General features: G+C 46.8%; 1 long non-coding RNA gene across 1 annotated transcript; it reads right to left on the reverse strand.

The window, feature by feature from the left end:
- Window positions 1-8,063: 8,063 nt before the first annotated feature.
- LOC142839945 (uncharacterized) lies at window positions 8,064-12,255 on the reverse strand. Its single transcript, XR_012908858.1, has 3 exons — window positions 12,059-12,255; window positions 11,607-11,839; window positions 8,064-8,728 (listed from the first exon to the last, which is right to left on the reverse strand). It is a non-coding gene; the product is annotated as an uncharacterized LOC142839945 (long non-coding RNA).
- Between the last annotated feature and the right edge of the window lie 9,609 nt (window positions 12,256-21,864).

Raw genomic sequence — 21,864 nt, forward strand, 5'->3', positions numbered from 1 at the left:
CTCTCCTCCACTGCCCAGGGTCCTAGCTGGTGACATTCCTGTGGACATCTGGGATCCCCTCCAGAGTCCAGCCTCTTGCCAACCCCACAATGCCTCCCTTAATTAAGATATCTTCTTCCCTGCTCCCATATCCGTCCTTCCTCCATCTCAACCATCCCACTCCCCCAAGCTCTCCCCAACCCTCCCCTTCTCCCTTCTCTCTCCCCCTCTTCCCTTTTTCTAACATTTACAAGTACCTGATAGGAGCCAATCTTCCTACAAAATTGAGGTTGTGAAATTTTACCTTGTTCAATCCTGATATTATACAGCCACTTGAAATTATGGTTATTAAGTAACAATGTACAAAATGGCATGACAGCCAACAAGCTAAAGGAAACCAGGCTGGGGCTGGAGAGATGGCTCAGCGGTTAAGAGCATTGCCTGCTCTTCCAAAGGTCCTGAGTTCAATTCCCAGCAACCACATGGTGGCTTACAACCATCTGTAATGAGGTCTGGGGTTCTCTTCTGGCCTTCAGGCATACACACAGACAGAATATTGTATACATAATAAATAAATAAATAGAAAAAAACCAGGCTGTACAATTATGTATACAGATGAGAACACTCATCAGTACATCAAGATCTGCTGCTTGTGGATCAAGATATAGAAATCCCAGCTCCTTTCCCAGTGCCATGTCTACCTGGATGCTGCCATGTCCCGCTATAATGATCATGGACTAAACCTCTGAACCAGTAAGCCACTCCAGTTAAATGTTTTCCTGTATAAGAGCTGTTGTGGTCATGGTGTCTCTTCACAACAATAAAAACCCTAACTACAGAAGTTGGTACTAGGGACTGGGGTATTGTTGTGATAGGCCCAACAGTGCTTTTGTTTGGAGGAATATGGACCTTGGGAGTTTGGGTTAGGAAACAATGAAATGGTTTAAGCACTGGGCAATGGGTCATACTAGCAGGAAAGAGGAAGACGGTGGTGCTGAGGGGGATTTGAACTGTGTGGGTTTCAGAAGAAAAGAATATTAACATGTGGCCTAGGGATTGTTCTTGTGATATTTTGGTGGCGAATATGGCTGCTTTTTGCCCTCGTCCAAAGAGTATGCCAGCGTCTAAAGTGAAGAGATTTGGATTGACTCCATTGGCAGAGGAAATCTCAAAACAGCCTATTATTGCTTCTGTTGTGTGGTTATTAGTGTTCATTCTAGTGGAGATTTAGAATGAAAAGGAGCCAGCTGAGCAAAGAAAATTACACAATGTACAATCTGAGGAAACAGGAAGTAGAATGGAGCTAAAGACCTGTGTTCAAGGAGATACTCAGATTAAGAAATGGGATAAAGGGAGGGGTGGCCTCAGGGCAAGATCCCACGCAGCTAAATTTCCAACCAGTGGAAGGGATTAAAGAAAAGCTCAGAGCCAGGTGTGGTGGTATACACCTTTAATCCCAACACTCCAGAGGCAGAGGCTGGTGGATCTCTGAGTCTGAGGCCATCCTGGTCTACAGAGTTCCAGAACAGCCAAGCTTAGGTAGTGAAGGGAAACATCAAAAACAGAAAGCTGGTGAAGACGTAATTTAGCAAGGGAGCCGTGTGCCAGCCCCAACAAGCAGCAGAACCTGGCAGCTTCAGCCATGTGGTTCTGGCTTTAGAGTCAAGGAGAGAAGAAAGGGGTTGTGGAGTCGACCTCCGTGACTAAGGAAGGCTGCTGAGGCCAGGCATGTGTCAGGGGTGTCCCTGCATGGAGGCCCAGAGAGGCCACTGTGTGACGCTGTGAAGTGAATTCAGGATTGCCTTGCAGACCCCAGGATGTTGGAGATGCCAGAGCCGTGGGATCTGTACATGTAGCCAAGGAGAGCTGCTAACAGGGAGTGGAAACAGTCCAAGAGAAAAAGGTGTGTTGCAATCCACAAAGCTGAACAGGGTTGGAGATCTGAAAAACGTTTTGGCGTCAGACATGGAGATGTAGCTTGCTCTTTGCCCAGCTGGTTTTCAGTCTTGCTTTGGTCCAATATTTTCTCACTATGCTCCCTTCCCTACATCTAGGAACAATAATGTATATTTTGTGCCATTATATGTTGGAAGTATATGATCTGATTTTTGATTTTGATTTTACAGGTGATTACAGTTAAGAGATTACATGACTCTCAGAAGAGACTTTGAACATTGGGCTTTTAAACATTGTTGAGACTGTGATAGACTATGGGGACTTTTGAAGTTGGACTAAATGCATTTTGCATTATGATATTGTTACAAGCTTATGGGGGCCAGGGAGTGGAGTGTGGTAGTTACAATGTAATAAGATCATTGGAAGTGGCACTATTAGGAGGTGTGGTCTTGTTGGAGTAGGTATAGCCTTGTTTGAGGAAGTGTGTCACTTGTAGAGGCAGGCTTTGAGGTTGCTTGTGCTCAAACTATACCCAGTGTGGACAGAGACTCCTTCTACTGCTTGTGAATCAAGATGTAGAAATGTCAGCTCCTTCTCCAGCACCGTATCTGCCTGCATGCTGCCATGTCCCCCCGTGATGATAATGCACCAAATCTCTGAAATTGTAAGCCACCCAATTAAACGTTTTCCTTTATAAGAACTGTTGTGGTCATGGCATTTCTTCATGGCAATAGAAACCCTAACAAATCCCACATAGGGGTAGGTATAGAAAAATATACTAACAAATATTAATAGTAGTTTTCTCTATTGGTGAGCTTCCAAGTGATCTTTATTCCTTTTGAAGCTTCTGGTAACTTTTAAATTTGTTTATAGTCGTAGTAAGCACATAGTTTTTATACAGTTACAAACAGATCAATAGAACATTTTCATTGAGAAAACTGTCGACTATCAAAATATATTGTAACTTTTTTTTCTGTTTTGGTAAGGAGGTGCACTGTGCAGCCAGTGTGAATTATGGGTAAATGATACTTCAAGTCCACTTGTTCTATGGTATGGGGAAGATCTTGAGTTGCTAAGCCAGAAATATGCAGAGATTTAAGTGCCACCTCTAGAAAACTCTCAGAAATACAGATTATGTATAATAAATAATAAAGTGGGTATAATTTGTGATCTCTTTCAAGAGTGGAGCAAAGAAGGTTTTGAGCAAGTAGAATCTTGGTACCTAAAGTTTTAGCCTTGAGAGGGGCGTCTACAGTTATCTGGGAGACAGGATCAGTTAGAGTTGAGCAACTGTAAGGTCACCTAAACAACACGGATTGTGTCTGATAATATGAATTTTGACCAACCAACTAGTCCTTGTCTTCCCTGAGGCCAATGGTTGATTTCCATTACAAAGTCGGTGCAGTTAACCAGTCCAGTGATGCTATGTTTCCGAAGCACTCATTGGCAGAATGCAAAGGCAGCAGAGGAGCTGCTGCAAACACCTGATCTAGCTGCAGGCGCTGCAGTGTAGTGTTGCGCTCTCCCGGGGCCACCCGTGGGAAGGGAGTGACTCCCAGAGCTTGGGCAGATCTCAAGACACATCTTGTAGTCAAGGAGCCCATGAATATTGAGTATGGAACCTGCAGATACTCTTATCTTTCTTCTCACGCGATCTGATAAATCTCAATTCCTGTAAGGCATTGTCCTAAAATTCCACTGACTCTGCCTTTTGGGTGCTTTGCCTTTGCTTGATCTTGATGGCGTTGCTCTTAAAAGACTGATTGTTAGCCTCTGGCTATTTCTACACTCCCAAGGTGAGATGTATCTTTATGAAAAACCTACAGACAATGACAACAGATTACCGACAGAAGTGTTGGGTTTTCTGGGTGTAACCCCGTGAGTCCACTTTGCCCGTGTAGGGTTGACCCCCAAACCCCAGCTCATTTTTCTAAATCTCCGGGAACAGTTTCAAGAAAGAATGACTGAATGAAAATCCTCTGGCTTTCTTATTGGTGAAACAATGTATCTACCCATTTACTGTTCATCTGCCTGTTGAACACGCATCCATCCAGGCAGTCATGAATGCCTCCTGTTAGGCTAGAGAACGGGCAGACGGCGCAGACAAGGACTTAGGTAGCAGCCTGGAATGGGAACTCTTCAGGGAGGTTAAACTTCAGCATTGCTTGCTGGTAAGAGTTAGGCATCACTGAGGCAGAGCAGGGCAGGTCCCAAGGCTCCAGATGGCTTTTAACACTTGTGCTTCCGGGTGATGTAAGAGGTTACGTAAGGTTGTCCTGGAGAGGGTTGAAGGAAGTACTCAGAGCTGCAGATGGCTTATCAGCAGTTGCTCAACCAACGTTACTGTAGCTGTGAGAGCCGAAGAAACAAACTTGCCAAACAAGCACTGTAGCCTCTGGAGTTACCTTCTAAGACAAGGCTTTGCAACCCCTTGGGTCACAGCTTCTTCACAGGGGTCGCAGATCGGATCTCCAGCATAGCAGGCATTTACATTACAATTCATAACAGTAGCAAAATTGCAGTTGTGAAGGAGCAACGAAAGTGGTTTTCTGTTGGGGGCCACCATATTGCAGTAAAGGGGCCACAGAGTTGAGAAGGTTGAGAGCCACGGTTCGAAGAATTAAAACCAACAGAACTTTCATTACATGCACTTGGAAAATACTGTTTTAGTTTTGAGCATTTCTAAGTCACCTGATTATTAGCTGGGTGGTGGCACACACCTTTAATCCCAGCACTCAGGAGGCAGAGGCAGGAGGATCTCTGTGAGTTTGAGGCCAGCCTGGTCTACAAGAGCTAGTTCCAGGAGAGGCTCCAAAACAAAGCTACAGAGAGACCCTATGAGTGTGTGTGTGTGTGACCTGATTATAAATGTCCTTGGAAATCCAACTGAGAATTTCATGGGGGTGGGGGGATGATGGCAATTCCTCTCTTCCTCCAAAATCTCTGTTGGTTACTTTCCTCCACAGACTCTTTCCTGCTGTCGTAGGAAGGATTTTCCATACATGTCTCCCAAAACTTTATCAGATTCTCTGTCAAACACTCTGTCAAAATCTTGCGTGTGAATTGTCTTATCGAACCTGGTGGATGGAAATGTTAAATTTCACAGAAAGGTCTCCAGAAGGCGAGCCATATGGAGGTGAGCAGTAGACAAATACAGAGCTAGCCTGGCACCAAAGGAAGCATCTAAGAAACAGCACGGGGCAGAGAATTGAAGATGGAGGGTTTATTTCAAAGGCAGAAATAATTGTGGGTTCCACTTACCTTCTCTGGTGGCAAATGGCTTTTGGCTGCCACGGCTGTCACCCAGGTTTCTGTTACAAATGCCCCCTGGTGAAAGCCAAATCCCCAGAATGTTGTATTGGATGGCAAGTTGGTCTGACAGATGCGACCTCGGACACGGAGGTTTGGGATCTTGTCAGCATTTTCCAGTTTGAGCAAAGCATTCCCTAGTACCTGAAAAGCGTCCCAAGGTAAAATTCTAAACCCCGGTCAGCTTCCTTGTCCTGGCAGGTGTAAGACTTTAAGACAATCCTGAAGCCATTTTTTGACAATTATGAATCCTCTCAGCCTCTGTGCCACAGTGCTTCCCCTCCTCCCCTGGGAACCAAGGACCTAACAACTACACTCGCACGTACTCAGTTCCTGAACAATTACACATATACGTATGTTTTGGTTCGGTCCCCTGGGAAACGGGGTCAAAATGACCTCTTACCTCATCTGATCTGGCAACAGCTCTCCAGTTAATTATTGGTAATAGCCCTTTCAAATAAGCCAATCAGAATAGTCAAAGAACAACCCCCCTTGCTTCTGTGGCCCCTTTAAAAGTAGACTGTACCAGCTATTCGAGGTTCCTCGGCTTCCCGAATGCTGGGGGACCCTGTCATGACAGAATTAATAAAATCCTCATGCTTTTGCATCGGCTGTGGTGCGTGAGATGGTCTCTGGGGGCGACTCCTTCTCGGTGTTTGGACGCTAGAGTCCAACACAGGATGAGGACAATCCCTCCTGGGATGTATTGCTTGACTCCATTCTTGGCAAAGACGGAAAGGAATCTCACACTCATTTCCTGGCCGCCAACGTGTATGGCTGTTTATTTAATTTTATGGTTCCATGGCTCATTCTTAATTCTTAAATATTAGAGGTTTTATTTATTTATTTTTTCCTCTCCAAAGGAGGAGGAAGACACGCTATCACCAATTTCAACATATATCCGGGGTCCTACATTACAAGCAGCTGGATATGCCTTTAGACTTGATTGGGAGATTCAGAAAGGGGGGGGGAGGCCAATTAAAAGGCCAGTTAATAAATGTCCTCATGTCTGTGGTTAAAGGATTAGATTGTGACAGGCCTGGAAAGACTCCTGAAGTTTCAGATCACGAGACACTGCAAAAGCTGTTGGGTCTGGATGGGATCCTAGGTAGGGCTGAGGCTCTAAGCAGGAGGCAAGAGGCTGGGCAGTTGGCACGAAGAGGAGATTTGCTGGAGACAAACCCACGGCCCTGCTCTCTCTGTGTTGGCCTGTTCTTCCCCGACAGCCCCTCAGCCCTGCCCGGAGGAGGGAATGGAAGAAGGAGAGGGTGAAAGACTCAGCTCTCTTCTGAAGTTCTGGAGATAAGACAGCCAGCAAAGGATCACACCCGGGTCCTAGAGCATGGTGAGTGGAAGGAGAGCCTTGGGCCCTCTCCTGGACAGGGACCTCAGAGAATATTTCCGTGACTCCTCACAGGCAGTGCGCCGTGGAGATCTGGAAGCAGCCTGAGCCATCTTTACTCATAGCTTATAGTCCGTGCCAAGTAGGAGCGGGTCAGTGGGCACAACAGGCCATCTATGCTAATCCTCTATGACACCAAGGTTACACTGAGTCTCTTGACACCAAGACCTGGACCCCCAGATGTTCTTTCAAGCCACCGACAGGTTCAGAATCATCTGGTGTGCAGCCTGCACTGATGTAAAATTGGATGTCTGTTGCCTCGATTTCCCCATTGTCTTCAAAGCCAATCTGTGACTAGTTAACCATCCGCCCCTGTGAGTCTTACGGTATAAATTCTATTTCCTGAGCACTGAACAGAGCAAGCGGAAGTTCTGTGAAGGCTAAGAGTGTGGGCTGGGGAGTGGGGCTGCCTAGGGTCAAACATAGCTTCTGCTGTTGGCGTTGGGGTATCTGTTCCACCTTTCTGTGCCGCAGTGCCCTCAGGCATGCCAACAGGGAAGAAGCTGTCACCCACTCCAAGGCTTCATGCCCCACACGACCATTTGGAAGACTTGAGTCCCACTTCAGATGTTTGATTCATTAGACTTGGGACTGGGAATCTCTGTTTCTAGAACATTCCCAGTAGCCGCACTGCTGATCTAGTAGCCATACTTTCTCTGGTCATGTTTATGGCACCCACAGGGAGTTTACCCTCGCAGTTCCGGGTTCAAGCTGTCCAGAACTACAGAGTCAGACTCTGTCTCAAAACCCTAGGAGAGATGGAGACTCTGTCCTCATTGCTTTCTGGCGGCCTCTTCCACTAGAACTCCGAAAGGCTCTTCTTCAGTAATTTGAGTGATGACAGACAGCATCCTAGCTGGGCTGGATCTGGGTTACCTCACCAAGCTTCGAGTGTCAGCCAGGGCTCATGCTGGGCCTGGGGAGGTCACAGCAACTGAGGGAGGGGGCAATTCAGTGTCCAGAGAGGCTGCAGGAAGAGGATGGGAGGAGGAAGGATTCTGACCCAACTGGCAAGCTGAGATTTGTCTTAGGTACCCCCTCGGGAGCCCTCTGTCCTTGGAGCACTTCCGGTCCCCTCAGAACGTTCATCTTACCTCTGTGAGTTTCTGCCATTATCTTTTGTTTTCCATGAAGCAAGCAGCTTTTTGTTACAATATTACAAGAATACTTACTGTCTTAATTTACAAGAATACTGTTCATTTTGGCAATCGTTTACAGTATACTTGGTTGAAAGGAGAAGATTGGAAACTAAAAAGAAACATTGCAGTGGACTGAGTTATCAGTGTGTGTCCCCCCTCCCCCTTCTGGCTGGCTCATCTCATTCTCTTTGATAGGTCCTATGAAATGGGGTGTTTACCTGTTGAATGAATGGCCACCCCGAGAAAAACAGGCTTGTTTGTCTGTCTGACCTCCCATTCTTTTACAGAGTGTTGGTTACCACACACTTCATTTTAGCACATATTTTATTTACTGGGTGATACTAAGAAAACAGACACATAAAGGTGGGAACCTTCCTCTTGCACAAGAAGTCCGTGGTCTGGAGAGACAGGCTTATCAGGCGCCGGGGTGATGAAGAATGAGATGCCCAAGGTTAGATGTCTGCACCAGGTACTCAGGAGGGTGAGAAAGCAATTTGTGCACCTCAAAACCTCTTATCTGGGGTTGTCTGAATTTGCCTAAGGGATCCTCAGCCTTGAGACCTCACGGTTTGCCAGGTCCTCTCTTGACCGAGTTTTCCAGTATTGCAAAGGCTCTGGAGTCCTTCAGGAAGCACTGGGATAAAGGTAGTTCATAGCGTGGGTGCTGTCACTCCGGGATTCAGGCCACAGGCCATGGCTCTGTGGGATCCCTCGCTACACTGCCTGGGTGAGCAGTGAGCTCCGACGCTCAGGATCCAGCTCTGAAACCGAAAGCCACAGGCCCCTGATGGGGCATGCGTACAAGGACTCCCCTGATGGGGCATGCGTACAAGGACTCCCCTGATGGGGCATGCGTACAAGGACTCCCCTGATGGGGCATGCGTACAAGGACTCCCCTGATGGGGCATGCGTACAAGGACTTTGCTACCCACTCGCCTTGTATTTCCCTAGGAGTGGATGATGTCCTCCTGTCATCAACACGTCATCCCCACGCTCTAGTATTCTAGAGAGAAAAGAAACAGACAAACGTGTTTCCAACAGATCTGAGATTTGAGTTCAGGTTGGTAGAATGTCAGCAAGAACTACTGTCATTGCCTCTACAAAAGGAGAGTCAGAGTTCAGCCACTTCTAGAGGGAGGATTCTTATGAGTTTCATGCTGCCTGCTGCTGGACGGTGTGGCTGGGAAGCTGCCTGTGGCTACAGAAGGTCCTTTGCAGGACCTCTTTTTTGTTGTTTTGTTTTGTTTTTTTGAGACAGGGTTTCTCTGTAGCTTTGGAGCCTCTCCTGGAACTAGCTCTTGTAGACCAGGCTGGCCTCGAACTCACAGAGATCCGCCTACCTCTGCCTCCTGAGTGCTAGGATTAAAGGTGTGCGCCACCACCGCGTGGCTCGGGACCTCTCTTCTGAGACACAGTCAAGCCTGTCTGTGGCCGCTAGGGACCTAACTCCAAATTTTTAGACAATGTCAACAGGTATGAATTAGATTTTTCCCTCTCAGAGTCATTTGGGAAGTTAAACCCCCCCAAGATGGAGACTTTTGCCAGTTTTTTAATTATGCCCGTTTGTAGTGATGTCACCGTGTAGTTCAGTGTTTCTCAACCTTCCTAGCGCCGAGACCCTTTAGTACAGTTCCTCATGTTGGGTGACATAAAATTATTTTCCATCCCATAAAGTTATTTTCATTGCCACTTCATCACTGTAACATTATACTGTTATGAATCATAATGTGAATATCTAATATGCAAGATATCTGATATGAGACCCCTAAGAAAGGATCCTTTGGCCTCCAAAGGGGTTGTGACCCACAGGTTGAGAACTTCTGGTCTAGTTACTATGCAAGTCCGATTAGATATATTTTAATTCCTTGCATTCTTTATTAAAATACCAATTCATGTTAAAGTATGCCACTTATTTCTTCTCCTACAAAATGTCTAGGTTCTAATTCTCCTCTTTTAATAAGTGTTCCTTTGGCTAGACCTTAATTTTGTTATATCCCAGATGATTACAGTTGGAATTCCAGAGTCTTCTCTGGCCATTCTATGTCTCAGAACCCCTCCAGGTGAGTGACAGATGCCACCTTCTAAGGAGACACCGGGAATGGGGCTGCTGAGACGGCTCAGTGATGCTTGCGTATAAGCTTGGCAACGTGGGCTTGATCCCCAGAATCCACATGAAGGTGGAAGGAAAGAGCGGACTCCATAAAGCTGTCCTCTGAGGGTCACGTATGCGATGACACATGCATGTCCCATATGGACCTCATGCACATGTGGTGATGAAATAATAAAACAGCGTAGACATCTGGTCCATGCCTCCATCTTATTAGCACAGCGTTTCCTTCTTTTAGCAATTCACTGAAGAATTTTCCTATATATGGTGCTCTTACCACCATAGGCTGCTTATGTATGGTTGCGATTACTGAATTGAGCATATCATTTGTATCTTTGTAACTGTCCTTTCCTAGGATAAAGAGGTGAGAGAGAATGCGTGAATGTATGTGTGTGTGTGTGTGTGTGTGTAGTGTGTATGTGTGTGTGTTGGCTTGTGAACCCTGGGACTCTCCCTAGATTCTTGCTGGGTCCTCCGGCAGAAGGAGCAGGGACAGAGCCGGGCCTCCGGATTCTCCCTGGGGCTGATAGTGAGTGTTGCAACTAGCCCTCCCCTCTGGGCACTGGGGAGAAACACACCCATTGAGTCAGGAATCTGTCAAAGCAGAATCTCATTTAATGGTAGCAAGCAGGGACTTATAGGGTTGTGATGGGGGTGGAGAAGCCTGGGATCAGCCAAGGTGGAGCAAGGAACAAGGGCCAATAGTATTCTGCCACATTAGAGGTGGCTGGGCGGAGGCGGGTCTAGGCCCGGTAGCCAGAGCCAGGTCTCCAAACTCTAGCTGGGCTCAGGAAGTTACACTGGGTCTCTTGCCCAGGTCTCATGAGGCTCTACATCTCCCCCTTTTGTTTTTAGTAAAAAGGAGAACTGCCTGGCCTTGGGGCCCCTCTGAACTGAAGGGGGCTGAGCAATGTGTGTGTCTCTGAGGAAAAGAAATCAAGGGAACCATTAAACCAAGCAGCTACAATCCTCCTGTTTAGGAATCCAAGGGCCGTGAAGCCCGAGACATCCTGCTGCTGTCTGCGATTCGAACCAGCAGCACCTGGAACCCTCTAAGCAAAGGGTGATGGTTAGCACCTGGTCCTCCGTCAGTTGACGGGGATTCATGCCTATCTCCCTCAGTGTCTACACTTTAAGAACAGCCAAAAGGCACAGCTACCCTGGAATACCTGGGAAGTTCCAGGCCAGGGAAAGATCATCTCAAAAACAAAGTGGGTGGCATTTGAAGGTTGACCTCTGACCTCCACGCACATCCAGCCACACGAAAACACACACACACACACACACACACACACACACACACACACACACACCAGGGCAGACTTGGTTTTATGTACTGATCTAAACAGTAGCAAAGAATCAAAAGTTAACATTATTAGAACACAACTGAGGCAAATGTGGGGGAATCTATGGGGTTAAAAGTGCGGATGTAAAGTTTCTGACTGGAGAGGGCAGGGGCCCCTTACCACACACACACACACACACACACACACACACACACACACACGGCGGGAAGGGCAGCGGAAGATGAAGACCAGGGTCCAGCCATATCCTATAGCCTTGGATTAATTCCTAATGAAACAGGAGGCAGTTGCTATGTGAGATGAAGCAGGCAGACTTTTGTGGAAGACTAAAAGGAATTGGTAAAAATTGGGGCTTGCTTTTGCCTCTGACTTGATACTCAACTTTGATGTCAACTTTGGCCTAATTGATACCGTCTACCTTGGTTTCATGGCTGTAAGCCAGATAAAAGATACTTTAAAATGAAACCTACCTGTGTTAACGCTGCATCCTGGCTTGATACATATATGTCCATCTCTTTATCCTTGGGTACCACCCATACATTCGAGTCTCCCTGTAAAAATGCCCCTGGCCTCCAAAGTGTACCTCCCACTTTAGACACAGCAAACACGTCTGTTAATGACATCCGGAGTGGAGTACAGCATGTCTTGCTTTCCTAAATGCTGATGTTCTTTTAGGTCATGGGAATAGCATGTAGTTTCCTGTCTTGATTTAAAAAAAAAATCATTGCAATTTGACAGAGTTTCTGTAAGCAGCTGCCATTCTGCATAACTGCCGGATTACATGCAATTTAAAGTCTCCTGTGCCTTTGGCTCCATTCCCGTCTGCTCATGTCAGCATGTTCTTAAGGACGAGAAACTAATTTTTGCTGGCTTGAGCAACACCTGGGATATCAAGCAAAAGTGAAGAATAAGATGTTCTTACCTAAGGGTAAATTCCTGTCTGCGGCGGGGCTGCCACGAGAGTTAATGGCTTTGCAAAATGTACAGAAACTTGTACTTGATAACTCAGTCTGACGCCTTTTCATCTGCTTGTTGGAAGTCCTGGAACCACAAACCATCTCTCAGGTGCTCACTGAACCGGGAAAGACTTCACCAGGACCCATCGTGGTAAAGTCCTGGCCTAGCCGGCGCGTGTCAGGATGAGAGTCGGAATCTCGGCTATGCAGAGAGCCCCCCCCCCCCAAAAAATCCAAAGCAGAGACCTGAGGTGTAAAGAATAAACAGTGTAAGCGATGAGGGAGGGGAGGGGTGCAGGATAAATGTCTTTTCTCATCCCCAATGGTCCATTTGCAAATTTCACCTAAGTATTTAGTAAGACTTTCAGAAACCTAAATCAATTGTAGGTATTATACAAATAAAACTGAGGGTCAGTGAGATGGTTTAGGGGGTGCTTGAAGCCAAGGCTGAAGACTTGAGTATCACACCGCCATCCCACGTGGTGGAAGGAGAGAGCCACCTCCATAAATGTGTGCACTTGGCACACACACACACACACACACACAAAATAAAAGTAGAAAAGATTTTTAAAAAAATAAGGTTGGCCAGGCGGTAGTGGCACACACCTTTAATCCCAGCACTCGGGAGGCAGAGGCAGGCGGATCTCTGTGAGTTCGAGGCCAGCCTGGTCTACAAGAGCTAGTTCCAGGACAGGAACCAAAGCTACAGAGAAACCCTGTTTTGAAAAAACAACAACAACAACAAAAAGATGACTTTGTGACGTGTTTACTATCAGTTCACAGATACAACTCTTATATGATCGATCTAGAGTTCTAGGCTGGATTTACTCTTCTGACTTTATTGACTTCCACAGTTGAGTGTCCCTGGTGAACATCCTGGAATCAGTGTGTCTGTCCAACTTCACTTCTCTGGGAAACAGGTTTGAAACTGATGTCTCTGAAGATGAAGGGAAGAAGAATGTCCCTCTCATTCTCCGCCCCCTTTGCTTCCTGCCCCTTCCTTTTGTCGTGTGTCTGGTGACTGTAATTTTTATCGTAGTACTGTTATGTTTGGCCCCAGAAAGCCTTCATTCTTGCAATGATGAATTTCAGCCTAATTTGTGAGCACGTGGGGTGTTTTGTAACAGGCGAGTCCCTCCCAGCCCCCAAGCTCCAGCCAATCAGAAGCCGCCAACTGGCTGGTTTCTCCACCCACCTCTCTTCCTGTCTATGAATCTTCCAGTCCGCTCTGTGGGACGCTTTTTACTCCTCAGGGTGCCTAATCAGAGACTCGTTTTTCGCTCAATTAAACTCTTAACTTCAATTCGTCTCCAGTTTTTCTTTTCACGGTATCAATTTGACTTTAACCTTGGATTTCGGTCTTTTTACCTAGAGATCACGACAAACCCCTTTGGAAACGGGTTTTAATATGGATTTTTAAATGGATTTCTAGATATTTTTTTGTTCTTTTAAGGACTACACTGATTTTTATGGATCCTCCCAAACCTGGTCTCCAGCTCCACTCTTTCCTAAGCTAATAAATTCCATCTCGTTTTGGTGGACAGTGCCTGTCAATACCTCTTGGATCCCTTATCTGTCTGTCCACAAAGACGTTTACCATGTTGCTAATAGACAGCACATCTTTAATTTCAGAGTCTTCTTAGAGTCTTTGCTGGTCACACCTGGCCTGTGCCTAAATCTTCACTTATGTTCTCCTGCCCTACAGTACCAATGTGACATGGTGACCTTTGACCTGGCCTCCGATGGGCCTTTGTAGCTTTTGGAGCCTGTCCTGGAACTAGCTCTTGTAGACTGGGCTGGCCTTGAACTCACAGAGCTGTCTGCCTCCCGAGTGCTGGGATTAAAGGCAAGCTCCACCACCGCCCAGCTGGGCTGGGTATGCTAATCCACACCTTTAACACCAGCAATGGAGATGCAGGGGCAGATGGATCTCTGTGAGTCTGAGGTCAGCCCGGTCTCTACATAGTGACTTTGAGGCCAGCCAGAGCAAAAGCTACAGAGTAAGTCCCTGTCTTAACCACCTTCTGAATGCTCCCCCCACCCCCATAGAAAGAATTCACCTTTGAGGATTTGATCAACACACTGGAATGCTGACTGGACGTTTTCTTGTTCCAGTTTTTTTTTTTCAAGTCCGATGACTGAGTCACATTGCAGTGCTTCCTGTGAAGGGAATAAAGACAAGGTATTACCCAGATCAGTGTGGAGGACCCGCCCGTCCTCAATGTGGACATTTGTGCGTCCTGCCCGTCCTCAGTGTGGACATCCTGCGCGTCCTCAGTGGGGACACTTGTAAGTCCTGTGCATCCCCAGTGTGGACACTTGCGCGTCTCACGCGTCCCCAGTGTGGGCACTTGCCCGTCCCGGCATCCTCAGTGTGGACATCCCGCGCGTCCTCAGTGGGGACACTTCCGTGTCCCGCATGTCCTCAGTATGTGCACTTGCGCGTCCCACGCGTCCCGTGCGTCCCTAGTGCGGACACTTGCGTGTCCCGTGCGTCCCCAGTGGGGACACTTGCGCATCCCACGCGTCCTCAGTGGGGACACTTGCGCGTCCCACGCGTCCTCATTGGGGACACTTGCGCACCCCGCACACTGGAAACCATGCACAATGATAATTATCCGTTTCAAAATTCCCCAGGACAGCATGCGTGTCAAACATGGCATGTTAGCACCTCAGCGAGTCTGGGGGCATCTTAGATCCTGTCTTCTGAGCTGGTACATTTTGAAAGACATGATCACGATGTACTGGAGCCCATTATGTAAGCGCGCATCCATCTTCTCTGAATTCAGGACACGAGAGCCCTTTAATCCTCAGAAGAAACCCATTATGGAGGCTTAATGCTAGATTAGCCTAAAGACTTACACCATCTTTGGGGTTCGCTCCACCCTCTGTTCATAGCCAGATGTGTTGATGAGTATGACAAAAAAGGGTGATTTCGATACACAAAATCAGACATGTATCCCGAGTTCCTAAATTTAGCTGAGGTCCTCTCAAAATCTCATCCTGCTGTATTCTCGATTCTTATTTTGTGAGTGGGTTGCTTTTTCCAAATCTCTATTTAAAGCTCCCTTTTTTTAAAAAAATTAAGCAACACATTCCAGTGTTTGCAAAGTGAGACAGCATCTCCGTAGACTGGAGAAGAGGCAGTCTTCCTGCACCTCCATCTGTGGGGTACACCCCCAAAGGTGACCACTACTGTTAGGTTTTTATGTCTTCTTCCAGATACATGCATGTACGAATATACGCACGTAAGTCTATATTCTTAACACCTCATTATGTACATAATGTACATTATATACATTATTTATCAGTAAGTTTTAGAGATCTTTCTGCAGCCACGGATAGAGAATGTGCTCATAAAAAAGTACACATAACCCCACAGAATTCCAGTGTCTGTGTCTGTGTGTGTGTGTGTGTGATTTCAGAGAGGTTGAACGCAGGGATTCCTGCGTGCTAGGCAAGCGCTCTGCCAAGCTTCAGTTCCATTATACAGACAAGCCCTGGGCTTGTTTGTGTTCAGGGTTTTACTGTGGCTAACAATGGTGCAGAGAACAGTTTTGAAAACATTCTCTTGCAGGAGGACAATCTAAGCCAGGGGATAAGATATTATTTTGGGGCTTGGTGGTAAAGGACGTATTTGCTTAGAATGTTCATAGAATGTTCATTGGGAAACAGTAGAGCCTTCATGAGGCAGAGCCTAGCAGGAGGAGGTTAGATCATGGGGACCCCAGCCCTTTCTCCGTTTCCTCTTCCTGGCGGCCATGAGGTAAGCTCCTTGGTTCTACTGCACACTGTTCTCTATGATGCCCCACAAAACCACAGTCTCTCCAAAACTGGAGCCAACAAGTCATAGGTGTGAATTCCGGAAACCATGAGCCAAACAAGCCTGGACTCTTTTTAGGCTGATGATCTCAGGCGCCTTGTCAGAGCTTCTGCTAGAAAGCGAACGCGTTCCTTGAAAACTACTCTGCGTTATTAAGTACAGAGGGTTCCATCATGGCAGTCATGAGCTGGGCCCAGCGTGGACTGCTTTAACGAACAGAGGTCAGAGGCCTGTGTATGTAACACCTTTGTGGGCAGAAACAGGAGTCTGAGGTGCTGGGGTGGGACCTCTTGATGATACAGTCCTTTGTGGGCTACCCACAGTTCTGTAGCCTATGACCCTGGGAGTTAGTCCAGTACATTCATGGTTTCAGTAAGCTGGGCTTGGATGGGCTCATTCCTCTGTCCTGCCCGCGGTTCCCTACATGGATGTTAGCTCACAGCTCGGCCAAGTGGGGTGGAGCCTGGCAAGAAGCCTCTCCGGGTAACATCCAGCCAGCGGCCACCTGAGCCCTCACTGTCACGGAGACGATGACAGGAATTGATAACGTAGCTCCCTTTCTGGTTTACTGTTGCCTCAGACACCACCATAGAAAAAGCCTCCTTTTTGAAACCAGGGCGGAAACCGAACAGACACAGCACAGGCGGTCTCTGCTGCCCCCTGCTGGCTTCCTGGAGAACCCCCACTCCTTTTACAAAAGGGCTGTTCTGTTTCAGTGACTTCATTATATTGGAGACAGTGTTTGCAGAAAAAACGCTTCGAGGCCAATGAGATCTGGGCACTATCAGAATTTTAAATTATTCCAGTCTGATAGACTGAAAACTTATCTCATGCTTGTCTTAAAATGCGTTTTAAAGATTCTGAGCGAGGCTCTGTGTATTTTAATGTTTTAAAGTTCGTTTCCCCTCCAGTGATCTGCCAATTCTTTATGTCTATTAATTTGTAAAAGTTCTGTGGGGGATGATTTTTATCGCTCATGCTTCCTCTTTCACTTAGTCCGATCTGTCAGGCTTTTCTTCCTTGGCTTCTGGGCTTCGGTCCTGGTTGGAAGACGAACTCAGGTTCAGGCTGAAAGGGAATCTGCACACATTTTAACCTGGTGATTTCACGTCACCGCTTTGAAATGTTTAAAATATTAATAAATCTGGACTTTACATTAAGATGGGAATATGGCTTTGTTTCTTGTTTTTAATGTGACTTGGATCTCTACTTAAAGCCTCCATTTTGTTGTTTATTTGAGACGAATTTTTTTGCTTTTTAGGATGACCCCCTCCTATTCTGTTTCTGGACTCTGATGCTTTACTGATCCTATAGTCTGTTCCTGAATCCTGTGTTGATCGTGATGGTTGATATAATGTCTATATGTTACTAGAGCTACAGGTAGAGTGTTTGCCTAGCACACACACACACACACACACGCACACACACACACACACGCACGCACACACACACGCACGCACGCGCACACACACACGCACGCACACACACGCACGCACGCATGCAGGCACTTACACACGACACACTCTCACACACACACGCACATACACGAAACACTCACGCGTGCATGCACACACACACAACACACACTCACACAATGACACACTCGCAGACACAACACACACACACGCACGCAGGCACACGCACACACGTCACACTCACACACACATGCACATACACGAAACACTCACGCGTGCGTGCACACACACACGACACACTCACACAATGACACACTCGCAGACACCACACACACACACACACACACACACACACACACACACACACACACACAAGTGCCTGCAATGAGCACTGCCGTGAGCAACATCCTGGGCAAAGACTACAGATAAGGTCTCCTCTTCAGTTGATGTTCAACAGGGAAAAAGATAACCAGGCAGATAATAAACACTACAAAAAGTGCTGTAGGAGGTGTGGAGAGAGGTGTTTGCAGGCATCTCCCGGTGACATTTCTGGTCCTGTGAAAGTATCACCTATGAGCAGCCATGCTTAGAAAATCTCGTCAGGAAACCAGAAACGTACAGCTAATACATCTCTGTTCTGCACATTTCATCATGTTCCACTCTAGGTCTGTAGAAAAATTATAATTTATGAGTTCTTACTGTCTAAGGATGCAAATGTTTAGATTTGGTTGTATCAGCAAACACCCAGCAGAGGGAGCTCGTGGTTTAGTTTTGGCAAAGCTGAACGAAAGGGCTTTGGATAGAGGGATCTGCAGGAAGCAGGCTCTGGCCTGAGGAGGCTCGGCTGCCTCATCTGAGAAAGGAAGGCTCACTTGCCTCATCTGAGAAAGGAAGGCTCCTCAGCTGAGAAAGGAAGGCTTACTTGCCTCATCTGAGAAAGGAAGGCTCGCCTACCTCATCTGAGAAAGGAAGGCTCGCCTACCTCATCTGAGAAAGGAAGGCTCGCCTACCTCAGCTGAGAAAGGAAGGCTCCTCAGCTGAGAAAGGAAGGCTCGTCTCCCTCATCTGAGAAAGGAAGGTTCGCCTACCTCATCTAAGAAAGGAAGGCTTGTCTCTCTCATCTGAGAAAGGAAGGCTTGTCTCCCTCATCTGAGAAAGGAAGGCTTGTCTTCCTCATCTGAGAAAGGAAGGCTCGTCTCCCTCATCTGAGAAAGGAAGGCTCGCCTACCTCATCTAAGAAAGGAAGGCTTGTCTCTCTCATCTGAGAAAGGAAGGCTCACCTCCCTCATCTGAGAAAGGAAGGCTCGCCTGCCTCATGGTGTGAGTGCCTGTGGCAGAATTCCCTTCAGTTTTGTTTTGTTGGCCCAATAGGTTAACTTAGAACAAACAGCCCAGCTCAAGGGTCCAAAGATTCATCTAGAAAGAGGAGACCTGTTCCCTGTCCACCTCTCTACTCTCCACGGGATGTCAACTTTCTTGAGCTGTCTTCTCTGGACCGTGAGTCATCACTGACTAAACAGAGATCCCTGCCACACAGCACGGATCATTATTTACAGCTCAGTGGATGTCGAAAGAGTGCTGACGCCATGAGGATCGGTTCATTGGCAAGATGAAGATGGAGAGGAATAATGAAACCCCAGCGTCAGGGCTGTGCTGTGTGACTCAGCAACATTGAGACCTAGGAGAAGACGGCAACACTGATGGACTGGTGTGTGTGCATCTGTTGTCCACGGCAACACTGATGGACTGGTGTGTGTGCATCTGTTGTCCACGGCAACACTGATGGACTGGTGTGTGTGCATCTGTTGTCCACGGCAACACTGATGGACTGGTGTGTGTGCCTCTGTTGTCCATGGCTACACTGATGGACTGGTGTGTGTGCATCTGTTGTCCACGGCAACACTGATGGACTCATGTGTGCGCCTCTGTTGTCCATGGCAACACTGAAGGACTCGTGTGTGCGCCTCTGTTGTCCACAGCAACACTGATGGACTGGTGTGCACCTCTGTTGTTCACGGCAACACTGATGGACTCGTGTGTGCACGTCTGTTGTCCACAGTTTCCAGTTACTCCAAGGACAAATTCCCCAGCACAACAGAGGCTCTTCTGTGCTAGCTGCTTCTACAAGAAGAAAATCTTGTCCGTAACTGAACAGGCAGAAACCGTGGGTAACAAAACAGAGGCGAGTAATTTAGGTCCTAACTCATAATTAAACTAATTCCTTTGAATATTTTTTCTCATCTCTCGTAGCTTAAAAAAGTGAAGTGGATTTTAATAAAGTCTCATCATAAACAACAAGACTCTTACATACAGAATCTTATGTCAATTTCCCAACCAAAGCAATGACTGTAGATTGAACTATCAATGAAGACAGACTATCACCAGAGTGTTAAGCACAGGTGGGCTGAGGGCTACGTGAAATTACCAGGCAGAGAAACAAGCTAAAGGTATCAGGAGACAGAAGATCCAGGTTCTAATCCCAGCCTGCCTACTAAGAACCCAGATTGATTGAGGAAATCTCTGGACCCTCTCTTGATGTGTGTGAAAATCAAGGAGGACGTATGAATGCCATTTGGCTCTCAGGGGTCACCGAAATATGGGGTGATCTGTTCTGCTGATCAACAAAAAGCAACTCCCTAAACAACAACAAACCACTGAGAATCTAGAGCACCAAGCTTATTAAAGGCATTAACATTCGTGACGTCCGTCGTTCCCTAAGCAAGACTGAGAGCTTCAGGCTACGGAGGGCTTTTCTCCGTTGCTAACAGGCAGAGTTTCTCTAGGTTTTCCTCCCATCAGTTTCTCTGAAACAAACGGCTGTGGCAGGGAGCGAAACATTAACATGAACGAGAGTGAGACCCAGATGCGCGAGGGAAATGTCATGACTCGTCAAGCAGACTTTTAACTTTAGCTTCCTTCCCTTCTCTTCTCTGTGGACGTCCTGTGCCCTCTGTTTTGATTTGATAAAGGAATCAATTAATATGCTCATATTTTCTGTCTAAAATCATTTCTACCTGTTAAGTCAAATCACCTTTGGTATTAACTTACAGTGTACAGGAAAGAATGGGCAAATATGGTAACGGCTCATCTAGTTTTACCAAAGCAAAGACTACGGTGAGGACCAAATCACAGACGTGGCTGGTCCAGTGACGCAGACCGTTAAAGTGAAGAAGACTTGACCCCAGGGCACCAGGATCCTTGCTTGGTGTCCTCTGAAATGGAAGTCCTGGAAAACTGGAAACAGCATGGTCTCAACCATCTCTGCCAGTTAATATTAAACAAGGCAACATTTCCCAAGCAGGAATCGAATTGCTTATTTTGTTTCAAATGAACTTTGATGACTTTGATCCTTGCAAACATACTTTGTGAAAACATGCTTGCTCTTTGGGTGAGCGTCCATGGGAAGACCTTTGCGTATAATGTTCATGTCTTCATGGGTCATCTCACTGAATAGTCTTGTCATAAGGGAATCCTGGCAGAAGGCTGCTGGAAACAGCTGTCACTAAAGATGGATTGGTAAAATGAAAACGTCTCCATCGTTGTAAATGCTGGACGGGGTTGTGTGTCTCTGTGCTGAGCACTGGAGGATGATGGACCGGAGCACTCCTGGGCACGTGGGAAAACTCTGGTTGCTGCAATGGTTCCTAGGCTCTCAGCAGATGGAGCCAGCATTTTCAAAGTAGAACCCGAACACTTCTGCCAGTACCCCCAGAACACATTTTTGGGGTTCCAAAGTCAAAACTGTTTTCTATTGAAGAGCAACAGGTATGATTTGCCTTCTTCCTTCACATTGTCTCAGGAGTGTATGGTGGCGTGTAAAATGAATGCTCCCTGGTGTGTGTTCTCACACCTGAGTGCAGCCTGAAGCCATATACAAACCCAGCTGCTTTCCCATTAAGCCAGGGTTAGAAGTATGAAAATCCTGACCGATGCCCCTCTGGTTAATGAACTTGGTTCCTAGCACCCACACAGCAGCTGACAGTCATGATTCCAGGACAGAAGATCTGACGCCACCTTCTGGCTTCCATGGGCATTGCAGACATGTGTGTGCAGACATACATTTAGGCAAATCACCTCCTACATATAAAAATAAATAAATCTTCATTTTAAAAAGTTTGCTCTGACTACTTATAAAGAACTGAATGAACAATTAAAATATTTTCCACTTGGATTTCACACACGGCACCTGTCAACAGCTAAACCCACATAACAAAGACTCGTTGGGTTGACATTTTTAAAGATGTAAATAGCACTGAAACCAAGCCAAACAAACAACAAACAAAAAAAAAGCCGAGAACCGTGCAGAGTGGAGAGCAGTGGTGCCTGCGTGAAGAGTTCAGCCCTTCTCCTGCACAGTATGTGTGGGCTCACAACCAAGGCAGCTAAGAGGCAAGTGCCGCATTGCAGGAGACTGCCCCGAGGGGCAAGCAGGAGGGGACACTGCCCTTTATGGCAGATTTTAGAGAAACCCAGCAAGAATAAACAGTGTTTCCTGAGTTATACTGACTATCCTGGCAAATTATTGAAGCTGGGG

This window comes from Microtus pennsylvanicus, chromosome 22 (assembly GCF_037038515.1).
Source record: "Microtus pennsylvanicus isolate mMicPen1 chromosome 22, mMicPen1.hap1, whole genome shotgun sequence".
Classification (NCBI taxonomy): Eukaryota; Metazoa; Chordata; class Mammalia; order Rodentia; family Cricetidae; genus Microtus; species Microtus pennsylvanicus.